The sequence below is a fragment of the Anguilla anguilla genome, chromosome 1 (genome assembly GCF_013347855.1).
Source record: "Anguilla anguilla isolate fAngAng1 chromosome 1, fAngAng1.pri, whole genome shotgun sequence".
Lineage (NCBI taxonomy): Eukaryota > Metazoa > Chordata > Actinopteri > Anguilliformes > Anguillidae > Anguilla > Anguilla anguilla.
The window spans coordinates 67,588,057-67,603,554 of record NC_049201.1 but is presented as its reverse complement, the minus strand read 5'-3'; the positions used below and the strand labels follow the sequence as shown (position 1 = coordinate 67,603,554).

Genomic DNA, 15,498 nt, shown 5'->3' with positions numbered 1-15,498 from the left:
TTTGACACAATGTTCAAATACAGGCAAACAGAACATTGCAATCGCTTATGTGCTACCACAACCAGTTCATGAATATATCCTGATTACTAGGATATATTGCAGTTATTCTATTTGAACTAGGAACTAGGAGTGAACTAGCCCTCATAAATTATTGTTCAGTATTGACAACTGGATACAGAAATTGCAGTCGCTTCTGTAGAGAAATGGAAGTAAAAATTTCCTAACTGCTGAGAAAGACAGACTCAATGGTTCATACCAACCTTTGGACTGTCTTTCAACATGAGGAAGGAATCTGTAGCAAAATGTTTTTCTTAAGGGACATTTTAACTTTCATTTCAGCCACTTACCCAGGTGGCCGAAATTCCTGTACCCAGTTACTTGTTCTTTTTCCATAAACCTTAGTTGAGCTTTGAGGTACTGCCAAAATATAATTATTTTTCTTCATTCTTGACCTGACATTTATTTCAAGTCCTACAACGTTCGTTAAGACTACCCAGACGGAAATTTAGCTGGCGGCAAACCACAAAGAATGCGTGTAGAAACCTTGGACAAATTTATACAAATTGTTTCCATTTGTAAATACCAGGAAAAGCAGAAAGCTCAGAAAAAATGCAATGAAGAATAGCAATTAAATAAATGTGCACAAAACTTAAATAGAATTTTTCTCACAAACAACCCAAGGTGAATATAAAAGGCATGTCGCCCAACAGGCTAGCTCAGGTTGCACCTGGGGAGTATGCTCGAGTGTGGTCGAGGAGGGGAGCGCAGTCCAAACCACCGCAACCTCCCGGCACTCCTATTACATCACAGGCATCCCAGCTCTGCCAGCTCATTCTGATCAGGCCGGACTGCCCCCCATCTGTGTGTAAATAAATATATATATATGTAATCTACTCAATCCAATACTCGGTGGTGCATCCTCTCCGGCTGACGGCGAAACAATGGAAACAGAAACGTCGCCAACCCCACACTTAATAGAATACAATATCTGGGGCCTGTCATTGCTTTACTGAGCTAGCATCCCCCCCGAGGGAGGCGAGCGTAGCCAGATGAAAATGATATCCCCGCTGCGCTCCTGCTGGGATGATGAAAAACGTCACACGGATAGACGGAGAGAGAAAGGGGGGAAAGGGGAGGAGAGGACGAGGGAAACAAAAACTGCCCTTGGCGCTCATTCTACAGTGGCTTGTTTACAGTCCACTGCCACGCCCATATTTGCAAGGCCAGAGGGGTGGAGGGTGGAGGGTGTCGGGGCGCAGTTCGCCACTTTCCTGGTGGATCTTGGGTTCGAGAAGGAGGTTGATCGCTTGACTGATTGACTTTCTGTGGCAAAATATGCACATCTTGGCAACCCTTCACCCTTGATTGATTAGATTTCAGTGTTTTCATTGTGAATGGCTGTTGATCCCATTCTTCCACGACTCGCACATCTGCAGCAAGAGAAAGAATCCACGGCCTGTGCCAAACTCAGGAGAACCAGGCTTTTTCGGAAAGGCTGGTTTTCTTGCAGCAGGGCATTTGCCTCATCCCCGCTCTGTCAATTCTGGTTTCTTCAAAAGAAGATCACAGGTAGAATGGCCTGCACAAACAGCCTTGATGCAGGATGTGAGAGGACAGGAGTGAGACTGAGATGGTGAGAACATACCGTACTGCCCCTGCTTTGATTTCACAGCTCAGGACTGTCTGCAGTCAGTGCTAAACAGCACACTTACCACAGGCCCAACTAACAATAAGTGGCACATAGGGAAGGGATGAGGGCACAATAACCTATTCTTATCTGAACTAAGAAACTACACCCTCCCCTTAATAGAGGGAACACTTACAAACCTGGAGAAAAGGTTACTAGTTTCTCACTCAACTCTTTATTCATTTACATTCGATATTATCCCAACAACAACAGAAGTAGGAGAGGAAAAAAACCTATACGAATCTATACTACTAATCTAAAATACTAGGATTGGAGCAGTTGTATAATGGTGATTAGTACCGGTACCGTTGTGGCTGTTCTAACCAAGCATTGATCGGTCGACAAGACACCAGACTTCTCACTTACAGTATGATCACACATCAGGGTAATCTCAGCAGTATCTTCTGGCTGTCAATGACAAAAATGTTACTAGATTCTCTGGCAAGCCATTTACAGTCCTTAAATTTGTCTTGATGAAAGTGTGTCAAATGTAGAGTCGAGAATAAAAGATACAAGACTGTCTCTGCGAGGCACACTTAAAAAAACACAAAGCCAAATGGACCTTTCATTTTCTCTGACGCAGGTTCGTAAATTCAAACTGCTACCGCAGTGCAGATCAATCCTGGCCCCATTTTTCAAAGCTAATAAGAAAAAAAAGTGCGAGCCACGAAGGTGGTGACAGCCGCATTGTTCATGGAATCTTTAGTAGGCTCTGGACACAATAGATGCACTTTTTAAATGAATGATTTTCCAATCCCAGCAGTCAACGCTAATGCGCAGAAATATAAATCAATGGAGCACTTGGAAAAAAAACAAAAAAAAAAAAACACAGCAATGTGGATGCTTTCAGTGTAATGCTATCATCATGCCTGCATGCTTTACAATTCCCAGCAAGATTAAATACTTCATCATTGTGTCTGCCGCTCTGGTAATGCATATCTTGCACACACCATTGCATCACTTTAACAGCTTGAGGCTAGTCTCTCCGATGCATGTGGCCACTTCACAAAACAGTGATAGGGCGCAAAGGTAAAACATAGTGCCATGCGGTGAGGAGGTCACACGGGCACCTTCCTCCACTGGCCGAAGGCTGACCGCTTACTGCCGTGTTGCTTCTCTGTCTTGGAAAGCCCGGTCACTCGCAGGGGCATGGAAACAGAATTCAAAAGTCGGCAGTCTTCGTCATTAGAAAATATATCATCTCCTATTGTAACACAGGCTTTAGCGTCTGGAGAAGCACCGTTCTCAATATAAAACAGGGCTGTTGCAGCCATGGAGACTTGGGTTGTGTGTAATGTTGCTCACGTCATATCCTATGGTTCAATGCATGTGAATCATCGCTGCAGCATAAACTGCAAAGGGTTACTGTAAGCCCACTGCTGCTCTCCAGATTTCCCACATCATTGTAAATTGCAGAGAAACACAGAAGAACACTTAACGGGGCCCTAGGGCCATTCTCTGACAAATGACTGGCCTTTCACCTTAAAATAAAGTTTTAATATGTATAGCAACCTGGAGTCTGACATTTTTATAGGTTTTCTGGAAAATACATTTGAAAATGAACCTCAGATAAAACTTTCTGTTGGATGTGCTCCGACCACACCACAAATATGGCTCCTACAAGATGCTTGCACACGCAAATGCGCGTGCGAATTCTCACTCACTCTCTCACACACACACACACACACACACACACACAGGAGGAGGAATCTACAAACATGCCACTGGTCAGTGAAGTGCTAAAACAAGGAACGGTGACACTACGCTCATTTAACCATTAGGTGGCGCTCTCTTGTCTTGGCGATAAATCTGTTACGCAAATGAATGAGTCTACTTCTTAACCTGAGGTCCAGATTGCAGCACAGATATCAGGGAAGCTGTAGCACCTCCGTGGGATAATCTCTTGCTTCAGATAGATTTCAAATCTGATTAGGTACACCAGGTCTTGTACGTCATATCTAAATTTCTCACGGTTTTCGAATTTCCTACACCCTTCTTCACCAAAACTGGACCAAAATGATAAAATTTTACATGAGTTGGATATGATTAGATCTGGTACCATGTGTCTGTCCTTGCCAAACTTCTCAACATGAAACATGATTTTTCACTTAGTGTTTTGTCACATACCTGGATAATGTGAGCAGTATCTTCTGACTGTAGATGACAGTAAATGGGGCAGCAACAAGACTCCACTGTTCACTGAACCATTAGGTGGCTCTCTCTTCCCTGGACTATATGTCAGTAATGCTAAAGACCAATGTGTGTACTTCTCACCCTTAGGCCCAGACCTCAGTCCAGATATTATGGATGCTGCAGTACCTCAAACCTAGAAATCTAAAAACAGATTGGGTACGCCCACTTTTCAAAGTCATCCTTATATTTCTAATGACTTGCCAATTTCCTCTGACCTCTCTCCCCTCAGAAAAACTGGAGAAAAAAATATATATACCTTAATTGTGGTCCTTTGCATTTCAGATTAGTAGGTATGCATACCACAAAATAACTCCTTCAAAAAATTCCTGAGTCACTAATGGACACTTGACACCTAACTCTCTGCAACAAGACATTTACAGTTTGAAAAAATGTCATTGGAAAATCAGAAAGGATTCATGTCTAATGACAAGTACAAGGCACAACCAATATACAAAAATAAATAAACAAATAACTGCTGATGCCACATTTGTGTGACTGTGTGTACGTGCGGCACACAGAACCCCTGGAAACCTAGGTGAAATTATATGATAAACAGTATAAGTAAGTAATTCTTGTGGTAGCAGTAGTCACTAGCATGTTCATAAGATTAACAGCGTAAACATAGTCTAGGCTTCTATCCAAATCAAAATCGGCCTTGCATAGGCATGCAGTGGTTTATTCTAGGCTATTCAAGAGCTAGGCTAGTGGTGAATCATGAATTGCTATTGTCAATAGCCTATCTCTTGCAGCACACATTTATTTATTGTTGGCCAAAGCAAGTTTTACATGCAGGTGAAGCTTACAGAATAAGATCGTGCATAATGTGGGAGACTCGCACATTGTTTTTCCAGCGAGCATCATATGTAAGTGCTCTTAATTGTAATTGTCACCCTCTCTCTCTTTTGTTTTGGTTTGGAACTACTGTCAAGTGTAAGAGCTTCTTAACTTCATTCAGCCCATTTATTTCCCAAAAAGACTAATATTTTATCATTGTCATCTTCCATCCCCTGGAGTGCAGTGCACAGGAGAGACACACAACTATACTTAAAGCTAAATGTATGGCAATCATAGGCCATGATTTCTAAGATGTAGCCTAGCTTTGTCTATTTTAGGTCTTTGTTTCACATAATAGCAAAATAAAATATGTATTGTGCAATGCCTGCAGCCTAACAAACTACTAAAGCTAGATACTTATTGGAAAGGAGATGGATAACTGTTGGGTGGTTGTTCATTTATTCAGTGTGAAGAAAAGCTGGAGAAAATGCTGTGAGACACCTTAAGGTGGGTCTGCTTCTATAAAACTGGCTTTAGGCAGCCCCCCCCCCCCATCCCCCAAAAAAGAGTAAGCTACTGGAGTAATTGCAAAGACAAATCAGCTTGTCACGGTGTACAGAAAACCATAAAATGCCCCAACCCTATTTACTCTTGTAGGTGAATTATGCAAATGTACATTTAAAAAAATGAGTAACTATGAAATAACTCATTACATAAAATATAGAAAATAGATAAAGGCAATGACAAGGGTGTCAACCTGAATCAGGACAGAAAGTCTATTATTTAAATCCTCATCAGCCTTCACCGGAACACATTCTGCGTACTTGGAGCCAAGGAGGAGGAAGGAATTCAAACACACTTGCATTTATGCACATGTTTGACCTCAAGAATGCAAGAGAAACAGACAAAGCCAAGGATAGAAAAAGAAAAGGCAAATAAAACCTCTTTGTTGCATCAAAACCCCGACTCGGCAATTTAAACTTGCTCACACTGTGAAGGGAGAAAAACAGCCCCATCTATAACAGACAGACAGTGGCGCATACATGCTGTTAAGCCGTGGTGGAGGTGTCATTGTGTATTGAGTGCGTGATGAATGCACTCTGCCTGCTGGATTTGAAATTCTCATTAGTGTGTGTGCAAGAGGGAATGGGGATCTATTACTCTTGTGGACACTGGGAGCGGTGCATATGTGCGTTTGGTGTGGGAGATACAGCTGTACACAAATCGAGCACCCCTGTGGGAAGCGAGCATTGCCCAGAGCAAATGGAGAAGCCCATCTGGATGGCTGCTTTAATTTTTTTTGACTGCCATGCTTAAATGTCAGCATGTACCTATCACCCAGAAATGTGAAAATCACACACAATCACCATCAACTACCCCCCCCCCCCCATTCTCATTTTTAGGAACAAGTCCTCTCCTTTGCGCACAAATTTCCTATAAACTAGTAGAGTAAGTCTATATGTGGATAGAATGGAACATTTCGGGCAACCTTTCAGACCTGAGATTCAACTGCAATACAAATAAATGTCACAACCTCTTTTCTTGGCTAAAACAGCGTGAAATTGTTTATTTTTTATTTTTTGCTCATCTTATGACAGATCTTGAGAACAGTGTGTTAGGACGAAAGGTACTGTCCCCAGCTGCGTGAGTAATTGTCCAAATGGGTAGGTATACAGAAAACCAACAAACCAGGGGATTTGATGGGGGTCTCTTCTTTTGGGTCAGCAACAGACGATGCTGGAATACAGAAATGCTTCTTATTCATGTGAAACCATCCAAGTCAAATACCCTGAACTCCTGTGCGCTTCCAGACGGCTGCTGTGGCTCTGTTTGGGCATCTGTTACTCCAATCACTCGGGTGTAAAATCAGCTCATAGTCATGGAGATAACAGATATTAAAATTGTCTGGCCCCAGAAATAGAACAGTTGTTTACAGAGTCTTGGTAGGAAGCAGCATATCTTCATTCGGGGTTTGGAAAGCCACAAAGTACACAGGGTTATAACCCAGATTACCTATGCAGCTGTAGGTTTCACAGAGCGATATTCAAAAATAGGATGTACTTTTACATTTCTGGAGTAGAGTAGAATAGTAAAGTCATTTGAACAGAAAATTTCCAATGCTGGAGTCTTTTCTTTCAACTATTTAGGAATGCTTTCCAAATTCCAAATCACCAGGACTGAATGTCGTTTCAATTTAATAAAAAAAAAAAAAAAAAAAAAACTTGAATCAATTATTCAGGAATAAATATAGTGCACTGCAGTACCAAATGTGGAAAATATGAGAGAACTCTGAAAACCTCTATGGCTCATAGTCAGACTGGAACAAAGTAGGCCACAAAGATTTAAAGAACATTCAATGTAAAGTTGACAGTATTTATGTGGACAGTGCAGACTAACAGTACTTCTAAAAGAGGCCACAGGTCTTAAATTCTAGAATGGCCTTGTTGTTTCGTGATGAAGTAGGGTATCTTACGGCACCATCTGATAATGAATTTACAGCATCGTAAATGGTGTCACTCAAATAGGACCAAGTTAACTGGGTAGAGGTCTACAGACAGGGGAAAAACGCCATCTCCTTGAACTTTTTCAAGTTTTGTCCTTGTTAATATTTTAATGCATTGGAATATTTTCCCCCTTCACCAATAAATTAAACGCATTCTTGATGCAAACAATATACTTTAAAATTGAAGACTCATATTTTAAATTTAGTGTTCACCTTCAATGTCTGACTCTATGAGCTTTACACATAAATATATTTGCCCATTCTCTGCACTTCATTCGTTGTGGCCTGTATCCAGTTTCAAGCGCTTCTTAAGTGAATGTCCAAATTCCACACATCAGTTGTACTGAACATCAGTTGTACAGCTGTACGTTTAGATGAGAGCCTACAGTATGTTATTCTTTTATTGTTTAAAAAGCTTTTTGTGAATCTCTGTATCTTTTCCACCTTGGGAACCAGGCTTCTTGTTGCTTTCTTGTGTACATAAATAGAGTGATAGTGTGCGGCATTTGCAACTTGCTTTTTTTGATGGTGTTACCATAAAAATGTTGATTTTTTCTGTAACACATTGAAGTTACATTTTTAGGACAAGGTGGCAGCCCATCTTGGCCCTTGCTCTGCGACCTGTCCACAGATTAGCACACATGGAAGAAGCCACATTTACATGGACTGGCTTTTCTATTCTCACAGGAGACAAGAAAAGGCTATTTATGTTAGGACAATGAGGGTAAGCAGCAAAAAAGGTTCATTTTAGAAGGAGGATAATAGTCCAGATTGAAAATTTGCACATAGAAGTTAGTTTCTCATAAGGAAAAAACATGCAAAGAGTGAAGGAGCTTTGAAAATGCTAAAATCTAAATAATTATTAATATTCGAAAAAGACATTGGATTGTCATTTTAAATTCAACTGCTCCAAAGTAATAAGCGGAACCTTGACTGATGAATGGATTCTACATCAGTATTTGGGTCTAAAATAATGGCTCGGTCCATCTCCACATGACCCTGACCACAGAACTAACAACCCTCCTAGGGTGGCCAGCCCCACAATGCCTTGGGAGGTGAACTGTTTCCAGCAAAACAGTCACCCCATAGAAATGACCATAAATCTCCTCTCTGACAGCAAGCAGACCAACAGCTTGCATGCCTTCAACGAGGCAGTAGGCGTCGAGATGGGACTTGCTGCAAATAAGCGTTGTTGTTAATGCTTATGAAGAAGTAATTTCTGTGGTTTTCAATACCCACCCCCTCACTTGGAACTTGATGCATGCATGTTTGTCACAGCTTTCATTTCTGGAATTTTCCAAGCGATTTCCAGCGAGTTACTGCAGAAGCACACAAGCCGTCTGGGAGGGGGGGGCTGCAGAGTTTTCACACAAGCTGCTGTCACATCCGGGAAATTTTTTTTTTCACAAATTTTTCCACCACACAACTTTGGAATGAAAAGCTGCCCAGTCAAAAGATGTGAGAAGGAGAGGAAGACTGGTTTATCAGGGTTCAAAGGATGCTGGACAAATTTAAGTCTCAGAATACGAGGCTGGTGTGTTAACAGACTGTAAAACACTCTTTTGCTGACGGATGTTTACGCATGTTTTTTACGATAGCGGTTATTAGCATTGCACTACAAAAATTATTCAGCTTTCCCTCACACCTAAGTCCACCATGGCTTAATTCATCATAGAATGCAAGACAAGGGTTAGATGGGATCATACAACCAATGAAGCCAAAGATAAATAGGAAGAAACTTCACAAAACAACTCCTGTAGGTGAAAATTTCCAATCATTTCATTTTTCCAATCACATTCATGAGGAAGCTATAGAAGGAGATATCGAATGTATAACAGCAATGCATCTCCTCTCAATCCTCTTTCCCATATTGCTGTACACGACATATCCATTATCATCCCACTGCACAATGGGACACCCAGCTGCTGCAACCATAACTTCTCTTCACAGACCAACAGGGGCCTCACAGCACATACAAAGGGTTTCATTTCAACAGAGACATAGCGCCACCTTCCCAGGATGCATTAGCTGTCACACTCTCTACCTTCCACTCCCTGTGGGTGACATGCACAACAATGGCAAAAACAAAATACAAGAGCCGAACCCCCTTTCCTACAGCGGAGTGGAAGCTGTCTGCGACACTATTCGACCGGCTGACACACCGGTAATTAGGGGGGGCTAAAAGGAACAGTGACAAATGGGAGAGCGCGCTCAAAGACTGAGGCCAAAATCACAGTGTTGTTTTCCAGCTGAATTCTTTTCGGTCAGGTGCCTACAAAGTCCTGTCAGGCTGCTCATTGCATCCACTGCCCAGAAGTAGATGAGGGAAGTCAAAGTCAGCCTATAGAAAAGATCCTAGGGATGGGTTTGAGTTTCCTCGCTCTGACTCCTGGAGGAAACGCTGTATCTGCAAGAATCAATAATTTGCGCTGAAGAGGCGCTTTGTCTAGGTGATGAGAGGCATTGTGGGTATTCTCTCCCACCAATCTCTAGGTGACAGCAACCAAAGCCTGTGATGATCACCTACACCTACGGCAAAAGCCAGCCCTGCTTTGATGCTGGCTTGTTTTGTAATTCAATTACAGGGAAGGAGGGATATTATTATTTTCTCCTTTTGGGTTTAATTACATATGCGATATCCCTTTTTGCCCTGAGACAAACGTGTTATTGAGAGAGTTGTCTTTTAACCTTGAAATGCTTTTGAGTCAAATCTAGGGCACTGTAAATCAATTCAAAGATGCAAAATAGGTAGGAAATGAGAATCTCATTACATTTCTTTTTGAAGTGAGATGTAGCAGACTTTTTCATTTTATTCTTTCCAAATGGTTTCTGAAATGCTACCTTAGGCCTTTCACCCATGCCTCTGAATTCCGATAACTGCAAAATTAAGAAACTGTAAACTACTACAAAAATATTGTTCCCAGAATAACTGAGAAAATCTCCAAAATACATATTGGGATGTATAGGATGTATTTTGATGTCACATATATATTGCTGAATTAATTAATTTATTCATTGTGGTCACTGTAGACAATTAACTTTAAACACAACTTTATGAAATGAAGATGCCTGCTGCAATAGTTTCGACAGTTTTTCCCTATTGTTTCTGCTGAGGAATAGTTAAAGAATTAGAACTATTCCAGCTTTAAACGTGTGCCACATTTGTACTCAGACAAGTTTCCAGGGTGACTTTTTCTCAAATTGGCAATCACAAATGATAAAGTTGGGATAGATGTATATTTTAAATTTGAATAATAAGCAATTGAATGCCATGTACACTGTACTAATATTCTGCACAACTAGCAATACAGAGGTGAATATTTTTTGTTAGCTATTTTCTGTTGTGGCTAGCTATGCTAGGCCACTGCTCTTAAGATTTAGAGCCAAGGTGGCCTTCAGCCTGAGTGATGATGGCCTATCAGTGTGCTGGATGTGTCAAACATCATGATACACTCATTTCCAACTTTTTCAGGCTGGTTGATGTGGAGAGACTGTGACCATCTTTTATAATTAAGCGGCTTGGATCACTGATTGTATTATGAGAAGGCGGGTGGTGAGATGCCAGGATTACACAACTGGAGCATGACTGGGAGCGGAGGATCAATTCTGTGCAGCGGTGGTGACTCGTCCCTCTCAGCCACCATCTGCTCCCTCACCCCAATCTGTCACAGCGCACTGAAGTGCGGAGGAGCCCCCACCATGCCTTGAGGAGGTCAACTTTTAAGAAAAAGGAATGAAAAAAAAGTATTTTCATGGATTTGACTGCCTCGGAAATAACTTGCAAGCAACAGTTCTCGAGTTTTGCATAATCCCGCGGAGAAATCTCGGCAGGTCTGTTAGCGTAATGCCTGTCGCCTCGTGTACAGGCAATCAAATTCCGACAGACTTGACAGGTTTTGTGTTTGGCCACAAATACTATCCAACAGGTCTCAAGCAAAGGAAAGGTTGCAGTAAGGCAGCTGTCTTTTGTTCCCCATTCTTGTGTAATAGTGAAGTTGAAACAATGTGAATTGTGATGCATTAAATACACGAAAAGAATTTCACACATCGTCTGATGATTTGGGCCGGGTGGGTGGGTGACAGCACTGCATTGTTGAGGAGGTGGGAGGCAGATCTGAAAGCAATGAAAGAAATGGCTTCCGCACCTACATGCTCTGATGGCGTGACAATCAGCCATTCAGCACGCAGTCCCATCATATTTCACGCCTATCCACCCACTTTTGAGTTGTGGTCTTTGGGCTTTCGCCTTGCAGGCAGTTTGACGGCTTTCCGCAACAAAGCTAAACTGTCACCCGAAAAATAAAGATCCCTGCCGACCACCTGCTGTTCCGCTGCTGTCCTGTTTCACAGCACCTTGACAGACAGCGGGTCTGAATTGTGCTGCGTACACCGGTGCTCTGGAAGTGGCAGCCTTGCGTACTCTCCGGGCTCGTTCACAATGGGGCCCCCTGCATAAAGAGCCGGACCAAATCGCGGGATCACGCGACAAAGGCAGTGATTACACAGTGAAAGCGCTGAATGTAAACCCTTACGTGGTCTTTACTGCGGCAAACGCAGCAATACTGCTGGGGAAATCCTTTATACAGCAGTCAGCCAGCACTGTGGGAAGGCCAGTGAGCACGGAGTCCTACAAATGTAAAAACCTCCACTGAGCCTTTAACACTACACACATTATTCTCTTGCTGGCAGGAGACATGCATGTTAAACCTGTGTGTGGGCCCAAGGGTTGTCACCACACCCTCTTTCATTGAAACACACAATGAATATGCTCCAAACATACAGACTGCCTGCCAGGCAGCATACAGTGGACATTACTACGTAAGAACCATCCTTCCATCACACTACAGCCCCTGCAGGTCCAAAACACAAGTTACCATGCATGAAACTAGGCTCAACATTTCGTTCTTGTTACAAAAAAAAATTGAAGAGATTTTTGGCAGCCCTGCAGACTAGGTCAGTCAAGAAGACTCTCAATGTCACAGATAATATGAAGGTGCTCCAATGGTCTGCCAGAGGCAGAACCATCATTATGGGACCATTCTTGTCCTAATTGTCCATTACCAGTTAGGTACAGGATCATGATGTCCCCATTAGAGATGGCCATCAGGTCTGGGACAGAGACAGAGGTGTGACACTGATGGACTATGCCACTGGCTCTTTGGGACTCACTCTGTCCCTCCATCAACCCCAGACTGGAGGAAATTCAGAACAATCGTAGGCTCAGCTATTTCAGACACCGGGTTCTGTACTGTGAGACCAGCGACAAAGTACAACTGCCTACCATGGTAAAACTTAAAGAAAAATGAGTAGTCCATATAGATAAGTTCACACCTTCAAACCATGCACTGCGCTCCATTCTGTCATGTATGGCACATCATGTAATAGGAATAAGCAGAGCGGAGGCAGGTAGATATACTCACTGTTTGCGTGTGCTGAGGTGGAAGTCCAATTGACTGATCACTTTCTGGTACCTTCGGGTTCACTTTGTGTATTATTCACTGGTGCAGTGGGTGGGGATGTTATGCTGATGGTGTTGGTGGTGGTGGTGGGGGGGGTTGGACCCCCTCAGAACTGTTTCAGATGGCAGCCCTCAGCAACGTCCTACCAGAACAAACAACACATTAATACTTTGTTAACATTATTTTTGTTCATGACAGGCATTTCCTAATTGTAATGCTGCAGAGTAGAAACAGAGGTGAACAGCCAAAGTTTCATGCAGGGCAGAGTCTCTGTGAGATCCTTGCAGTGATAGGTAGCCCATGTCCAAAGTGGCCACACGGGCTAAACATCATTTGAGTGATCACCCTTAGAAACATAAGTCGGGGAACACTGAACAAAAGCAGCTGTTGCAGGTTCAATAGGAGCAACAGCTTGAAATGGCAGAAAAGCATGAGGGCATATGTGACTTCTTCCTGCTGGCCCAATAGGCACTTATTCTGCCATCTTACACTGTCATTTTTCATTTATTTTACTGCAGGGAGATGGTAGACTTTGGCTTTGTCTAAAACATTGAAACCCTTTTTTCAGACATCATACACTCAGACTTTTCTGCTGAGCACCCTCCTGCCAGCTGGCTGTCCAAATCCACTGTGAGTTCACAGCAGCTGCTCCTTGTAGCCCAGGCTCTTCCCTGCCCTTGTCCCCAAGTGAAGGTATTACCTTCCCCAGTCAGTCAGATTCAGTCAAGGCAGATTCACAGGCTTTCCACAAACATCTCTATTTTCACCTTCTCAAATGACATTGCAATGATTGCATTTAACTGAAAGTATCCATATTTAAAAAAAAAAAAAAAAAAATTCTAGGCTGCATTCCTCACAAAGCAGGACACTGAACCTTTAATATACTACACAGCTGACTAATGCAAACGTGGCTGATGCTCAAAAACTGCCCATGAACTCATCACCTTTTAACTATTTATTTACTTAGCAGATACCCTTACCCTGGGATACTACTTAAACTTGCATTATATACATTATTCACTTACACATCAGCAAAGCAAAGCAAACAACAGAAAATACTTTGGGCACAAGAGTGGTGCTCTTCTTGGGATGTGAACTTGCAGCCCCGTCAGTTTCCTCTAAGCCACATAAGCCTCATCTGCCAGTCAGCTGCATTGGACACACACTCCTACTGTTGCTTTTCCACTCTAAAAAATCCATAGAATGTTAGTGATTCAAACTGAAACCGACACTGAGTCTTGACTATAACAAACTGCTTTTGAATTACTTTCCAAATGCTTTTGAACTTGTTTGCTTGCTAAACATGTCCCTTGATGACCCTTCTGGCATAATCCCATTGTCGCAATAGATTTCATCCTCAGTAGGAAGTAGGCCTATTTCTTTACAAATCAAACCAACACTAAAGCTGAAGCATCATATCCAAAAACTTTGAACGAGCCCTCAGAAAGCAGTTTCTCTCTCCTAAACATTTAAGTACGGTTTGAAAAGTGTTTAAATTCCATACAGTGCATGGGAAGAGCCAACAGAATGGAACAATAGTTAGCAGAATTTGCATAATGAAGCACATATCACACAACTAGTAATCTGAGGGCCCACTTGCAAACCGCAGAAATAACACTGTCAGAGGCACCTGTGTCGAAAACAGCGCGCATGACTGCACTGCAAGCCTGGTAAACATGTACATGCTGGTTGACGGTACAGGAATTTAACAATATTTAAATATGTTTTCCAAAACATTCTAATGGTTACATTTTTAAGGATAATAATATTCAAATTCAATTTTCAGGGACAATTAGCAACGCTAATTCCCAAAGTTCACAAATATGAAGAAGAGAATAAGCTGCAACTACAGAAAACAGGACAGGTTTCATGAGAAAATGGTTCCTACAGGACACTTCCAGAACGATCAATTTCATTGAAAATCTGAATGAGTAAATTGTGTTCCCTGTACAATAATTTAAAATAATATGCTGAAAAACAAGGCACACAATTTTTACTTCTTTTCAATTTTCATTCATCTAATTTTAATGTTAGTCTTGCTGTTGATGGAAGATACATTGTTACTCACTTAACCCAACTCTGGACATGTTATTAATACGTTTTAGCAGAATAAGAATGTACTTCTTTGTACCTGACTGTCACCAGTCCCCAGAAATCGAGGTATACAAGTCCTGTTCTGTCCTGTTCCTTAAGATACTCAAACTGAAAACCAACTGATGCTCTCTCCAACCGCAGTGCACTTTATTCAGTTTAGCTTTTGCTCAAATGTTTGCCAGCAAATCTGTACCCTAACAACAGACAAATGATTTCCGATCCACAAATAGTACGTTTCTTTACATCATCTTAAATTCTTGATAATTATATTTCTAGGGTGAGATGAGGATGGGTTACGGCATCATTAATTATTATTATTATTAGCATTATTATTATGCAGGAAGGCTGGAGCAAGGTTGTTTGGATTTGAATATGTGCTGTTGAGTGAGTTTTGAGAGATAGTCACTGCTATGGCTAAGCACAACCCTGTGACCTCCGCATTACTTCATTTTCTCGCCAAACAGCTCCATTTCTGAAAACAGCCGCGCTTAACAAACCACTCTAGCATTTATATTTGCCTCATTGGCTAAATGAGCTTCTGCATACCTCATCTACCATGCCCTCCCCCTTCTCTTTACTGTGTCCTTCCTTCAATTCCACCTTCTCTATCTCCTTTTGGCCTTACATATCTCTACCTTTCTCTCTTGCTGTTCATCCACTCCCCCTGCACCATCTCTGTAGCAATTTGTTTAAAAGCTCCAGCAGGCAGTACACTGGATGCCTCACTGCAGTGATGAATGGCCCCCGGACCTGCCTGCCCGCGGCCCTGGGGCCTTGAAATGGAAGTA

At 42.0% G+C, this 15,498-nt stretch overlaps 1 protein-coding gene across 5 annotated transcripts in view; it reads right to left on the bottom strand.

Moving 5' to 3' along the window:
- sema6e (sema domain, transmembrane domain (TM), and cytoplasmic domain, (semaphorin) 6E) overlaps nt 1–15,498 on the bottom strand; it is a 119,143-nt gene that overhangs the window by 44,098 nt on the left and 59,547 nt on the right. For all 5 annotated transcript variants that reach the window (XM_035431581.1, XM_035431583.1, XM_035431585.1 and 2 more), the window contains exon 3: nt 12,578–12,758. The gene's annotated coding sequence lies outside the window, so the exon portion shown is untranslated. The remainder of the gene's footprint in view (nt 1–12,577; nt 12,759–15,498) is intronic.